General features: G+C 45.8%; 1 long non-coding RNA gene across 1 annotated transcript; it reads right to left on the bottom strand.

Annotated features, from left to right (window-relative positions):
- Nucleotides 1–3,439: 3,439 nt before the first annotated feature.
- On the bottom strand, nucleotides 3,440–5,449 carry LOC120966100 (uncharacterized). Its single transcript, XR_006665802.2, has 3 exons — nucleotides 5,183–5,449; nucleotides 4,919–5,042; nucleotides 3,440–3,520 (listed from the first exon to the last, which is right to left on the bottom strand). It is a non-coding gene; the product is annotated as an uncharacterized lncRNA (long non-coding RNA).
- Nucleotides 5,450–6,000: the final 551 nt, after the last annotated feature.

Here is a 6,000-nt window from a genome sequence, read left to right as displayed (position 1 = left end):
CGGCCAGTACCCCAACAACAGCAGTGCCGGGGGCTACCCCAACAACGGCGGCGGCGGGGGCTACTATGGCGACCAGAGCAACCACTATGGTGGCGGCGGTGGCAGCCACTACTCCAACAACAATCATTAGGGAGGAGGCCGACCCTTCTACACCAACAATAGGGGCGGCCAAAACCACTACAACAACAACAATTTTCGTGGGTATGATGAGTATGAAGGCAAGTGTCAGATTTGTAAGAAAACTAATCACATAGCTACAGAATGCAAGTGGAGGTATGCTGAAGACAACTCACAGAAGAAGAAGGTTGCTGCGGCAGCCAACACATCCTATGGTGTAGACACCAATTGGTATGTGGACTCCGGAGCAACTGATCACATCACCCACGAGCTCGAGAAGGTCACAATGCTTGAGAGATATCATGGGCAAGATCAAGTTCATAATGCTGATGGAACAGGTATGGAGATAGGCAATTTTGGTCATTCAATTATTCATTCCCCTCATAGACATATTCATCTTAATAATATTCATCACTGCCCTAGTTCATCAAAGAATCTCTTATCTGTTCATCGCATTGCTCTTGACAATCATGTGTTTTTAGAATTTCACCCCTTCTTTTTCTTTATCAAGGATCAGGTCACGAGGCAAATCCTCTACCGAGGTAGATGCGTGGATGGACTCTACCCTTTGATTCCCAAAGTTAGCAGATTCAATAAAACAAGTTTGTATCGCCATTAGACTCTCCTTAGAGCGATGGCATGCCCGTTTAGGTCATCCTTCTTTTACTATTGTCAAGCAAGTACTTAGCAAGAATAAACTCCCAGTTGCTGGAGAGTATAATTCTGAAACAATTTGTGATTCGTGCAGAAGAGCCAAAAGTCATCAGTTACCATATCCTGTCTCAACTAGTGTTTCTACCAAACCATTACAACTCATTTTTTTATGTGTGGCGACCTGTTCCTATCTCTGTTGGTAAACATGCATATTATGTTAGCTTCATTGATGACTTTAGCAAATATACGTGGATTTATCTTCTCAAGAAAAGATCCGATGTATTTCAAGTTTTCCACAACTTTCAAGCACTTGTTGAAAGAAAGTTTGATAGCAAAATCATCGCTGTCCAGTCTGACTGGGGCGGCGAATATGAGAAACTCAACTCGTTTTTTCAGAAGTTGGGAATATCTCATCATGTTTCATGTCCTCACGCTCATCAGCAAAATGGGTCTGCTGAACGCAAAAACAGACACATTGTTGAAGTAGGCCTCGCATTACTCGCTGCCGCATCTATATGCCGCTGAAATTTTGGAACGAAGCTTTTCTCACCGCCGTACACATTATCAATATTCTGCCTAGTCGTGTTATCAAGAATGAAACTCCTATCAAACGCCTTTTGCATGTCAAACCTGACTATGCACCACTTCGTGTGTTTGGGTGCGCTTGTTGGCCCAATCTTCGTCCCTATAACAATCGGAAACTTATGTTCCGATCAAAACAATGCGTTTTCCTTGGCTATAGTGCACAACACAAAGGAGTCAAGTGTTTAGATGTCTCCACCGGACGAGTGTATATCTCTCGCGATGTGGTTTTTGATGAAACACAATTTCCTTTCTCCACTCTTCATCCTAATGCCGGAGCTCTCCTTAGAAAATAAATCCTTCTCTTGCCCTCACATCTCTCCGGTGCAGCTAGTGGGGAAGAAAATAATTGCAATGATCAATATTTGTCTAACTCTCCTAATGGTGTGCCTGAGTTTACTGTTTCAGCCAGACCCATCGAAGAAAATGATGAAAACCCAGCAGAAAATCAAGATGAAACTTATGCTACAGTGTAACATTTTATGTGCACGGGTTCCCCTGGCGTATCTGCTTCGGGATCGCCGCCTCCTGCAGCGCGATCGCCCTCGGGATCCTCCCAGGAGGCTGCGCCAAGCGCGTCAGGTGCAGCGCACCCAGCTGCCGCGGGATCCTTGCAGTTGGCGGGCCCTCCACCAGGCTTTCCCAGCCCGCTGCATGCACGCCGGCCCACCCAGCCAGAGGCCTCCGCGTGTCGGTTGCCCATGCCCGGGCCCTCCACTCACGCTGTCTCGCCTGACCACCAGCGCGTGCTCGTCGCTCCGCTCTTTCCCGAGGCGGGTTCGTCTGACGCCTTGGCTGGTGCGGCCCACGACGCGCCCTCGGGATCCGACGCTGTCAGCACCCCTGGATCGCCTTCGGGATCCATTGTGGCTGACCCGATCCGGTCGCCTGGATCTCCTGTGGCTGCGCCCTCTGCAGCACCTCCTATGCCACCACACACCAGGTTACAAAAGGGAGTCACTACAAGAATTAATTATAAGAATATTTCCAAATATGGCTCACATGTTTAACAGGAGAATCTAGCGAGCCTAAAACTTTAGCTGTAGCTCTTGGTGGCTCGCGCTGGAAACATGCAATGGAAGAAGAATTCTCTGCTTTGCAATGTGACAAGACATGGCATCTCGTCCCTCGCCGAGAAGGTACAAATCTCATTGACTGCAAATGGGTTTACAGAACTAAGAGGAAATCTGATGGTTCCATTGATCGCTACAAAGCTCGCCTAGTTGCAAAGGGTTTTAAACAACGCTATGGCATTGACTATGAGGAAACCTTCAGACCTTTCGTCAAAGCCGCTACTATTCGCCTTGTGCTCTCTGTTGCTGTTTCCAGGGGATGGTGTCTCACACAGCTAGACGTACAGAATGTGTTTTTTCATGGTGTTCTGGAAGAAGAGGTTGACATGAAACAACCTCCTGGCTTTGAGGATAAAAATGCACCGTTCCATGTCTGCAAGCTTGATAAGGCCATGTACGGACTCAAGCAAGCCCCTCGAGCATGGTACTCTTGGTTGAGTATGAAACTGCAAGCACTTGGTTTTGCTCCTTCCAAGTCTGACACATCTTGGTTTTGGAAGTGTAGGCATGTGATGCCAGCTTTACATGGACCACATAAACCACAGTAAGTTGATGTTAGCTATCAGTGTAAATTTGACTCTCCCATGTCTGGATTGCAAGAATTTTCACGAGCTTACCTGAGTACAATGCCGCTGGTCCAGCTTCTTGGTGGAAACCAGATGTGGTCTTCTTGTTGGAGCTGGACTACTCACTGGGACATGATTCTTCGGATGACTTTCCGCTGTTGGATGCTCTCGCCGGGTTGGCACACCGAGTCGTCTGGCACTCTGGCCTCATGACGATAGCACTTGTCGTTGAGCCTGGAGCATCATACCATATGCTTATGTTAACATCCCCAAAACTAAGATAAGATACATAGAAATCCTAAGAGTATGTGTCAAAACGACATGATGATGAATTACAAAATCTGCCGAGGGAAAAATAAATAAGAATGCACTATTGTGCTAATTAGTTCCTCGCATCAATTTAAATTGCTAACTGTTGCAGCTAGTGGCACAAAGGAAAGAAGATGCCACCTTGCTCTGCTGAATCTGCTTGAGGCTGTCATTGGTGCTCCGCGAGGTCTGCAGCCAGGCTCTGAAGTCCTCGATTTGCTGTTCGATTCACCACAGTGAGCAGGGAACAATGTCAGGAGAACAATGCCGCTTTCCGATCAAGACGGTAGAATAAATCGAGATTATTTCGAAATAAAACGAACAACAAACTTCATGCATCTATGTGAACAAAATTATAATCAGCAGGGAACATAATTATATTTGACAGAAGCCTCTCTAACCCGATTGAAATCACAAGCAGTACAATTTTCTAAATTTGGTCTTCACAACTATAAAAAGAAGAAGAATAAATGTACACCATCATTTCAAATTCAAGACAATATTATCAAGGTTAAGAAAAATCGAATCACAACATAGTCCAGTGCAATGAATTCTCAAAATATCTTGGAATTACTCTGCTTCGTGTTATTTTGTATGCTTGTTCACCTTCCCATAGAGTGTCCTTTGATTCAGCTAGCTGGTGATTATTTTTAGTCCATAGTAGCAAATTCTTGTATATGCTTCATGCATGTAAAAAACAATGCACGGTGTTGTTTTTTTGTCTGTGAATCGTGGGCACAGCCCATGATAACATAACTGAAGTTATTGCGTTCTGGTTAACTCTTCAAATGACTAACCAATACGGTAAGTCCTCACTACCTCTGTTGGTAAGAACCGAATATCCTGGTCTGTTTTCTCTACCAGTTCAGATCTCACAAAAGTAGTGAGTACGAAAAATATAGCAGAAGGGATAACCTGAAGTAGCTATTATCAACCGTGCATCATGTATATCAGCTGCCCATTAATTAATGGGAAGTTCGTACAATGTGTACAATTTCTATTGAAGTAATAAAAGTGATGGAAGACTTCAATTAGGTTCAACCCAGATTACTTACACATGCAATGCACTGGCCATCAATCGGGCTTAAAATTGGTTCACATGAGATGGAGATATGATTCTAGGGTGGATGCAATAGTAGGGCTCTCTTGAATCTGGATGATGTGCCGGTCAGGTGTGGCGGTGAAGGAGATATGTGAGTTCTTAATATAATCATGAATTATAGGAAGCTCTTAATATAATCATGAAAAATAGGAAGCTTTAGTTCACAGGACCAAATTGGATCTTATAGGCCGATCGATCGGCACAACCAAGAGAGTTGTTAAATTAACAACAAAATTGAAGGTCATGGCTTTGTTGGAGCAAAGAGCTAATCTCCACATCTTGAATATGTGGGAACCAGATTAGGATGACAATGTTGACAACATCCTACAAATTCAATACTTCATTTTTCTGTGATCAATGCAGATGTCTTCTATCACTCTATAGGCTTCTGGCTACTTATTGGCAGCAATAGTAGGTTCGTGAGCAACTGAGCCTGCTTCCTTGTTTAAATATTCGGACCAGCAATGGAAACGCTGAACAAGTATACTTATATAATACTAACAACCTGTCAGTACCAGGGTAATATTTGTTGGTGAAGATGCCTGAAAACCAAAGTTGTGAGTCTAGCTTGTTTCCACTTGCATCATCTGTGTGGAGGTCATGGCTTTCCTTACAGCGGAACAGGACTAAACTCCACACCTTCAACCAACCAGAGAGAGGTAGTTAGGAAAGGTGGTTATAATGGCGTACTGGAAGCTCATACAAAAATTCAAGAGGAAAGGTTAGGCAGATGCAAATGAGGTTGTAGTACATTAGGAAAATTGACTGCTACAACGGACCTGCTATTTTGAAACTTATGTTCAGGACTGTATATGCCAATATTTTCAGATCATGTGCAGCCTCTTCAAATTGCTAATCTCGTTGACATGATCTGTGAAAGAGTCCTGCAGGCACAAATTATTGATGCAGTAGTAAGCTAATCAAGTTTTGTCCAGCCCGTGGATGCGTCATCGACGTTGCCGCTGCTATTGCCGGCTTCCGAAGTATAGCAAAAGAATCTGCGTCATGTAAGTTGTGACTCGCACAATCTCGTCTCGCACAATCTTTGCCGGGAAGCTTGGGAGCAGCATCGTGAACCGCAATGCGATGATAGTCTGCCTGATGGATAACCTCAGGGTGCAGTCGGGGTGCTTGTGACGTGCTCCATCTCCTACTCGTCAAAATCGCCGCACTGCTCCTACGCAGACTGAGCGGAGGCAGAGGGGGAGGAGGAACACGTCAACGAGCAGCAATAAATTGAAATCGAAGCAGGCCGAATTGGCGGAGGGAGGCGGGCAGGCGCAGATCTCGCGGCCCAGCGGCTCACCTTGTCCTGCGTTGCCGCCGCATCGTCGTCCGGCTATCCGGGGTGTCCGACGCGGCCGCCTTGGATCTCGCCGAGCGAGCGAGGGATTGGGTGTAGCTCTGGGGGCGATGAAGAGTGCAGGGGAGGAGACAGAGGATTGCAAAAGTTCCGCCACGGTGAACTCCCAGAACAGGCCCATTAGCCCTCGATGTGGCCCAGGGTGCCTGGCGGGCAGGCGAGCAGGTGCGACGTTCGATGCAGAGGACGTGCTTCCTCAAATTAGTACCACCTTGCGTATAGGTTTTAGATTCA

This window comes from Aegilops tauschii, chromosome 6 (assembly GCF_002575655.3).
Source record: "Aegilops tauschii subsp. strangulata cultivar AL8/78 chromosome 6, Aet v6.0, whole genome shotgun sequence".
NCBI lineage: Eukaryota > Viridiplantae > Streptophyta > Magnoliopsida > Poales > Poaceae > Aegilops > Aegilops tauschii.
Note: the sequence above shows the minus strand (reverse complement) of the source record. Positions and strands in the feature narration are given on the sequence as shown.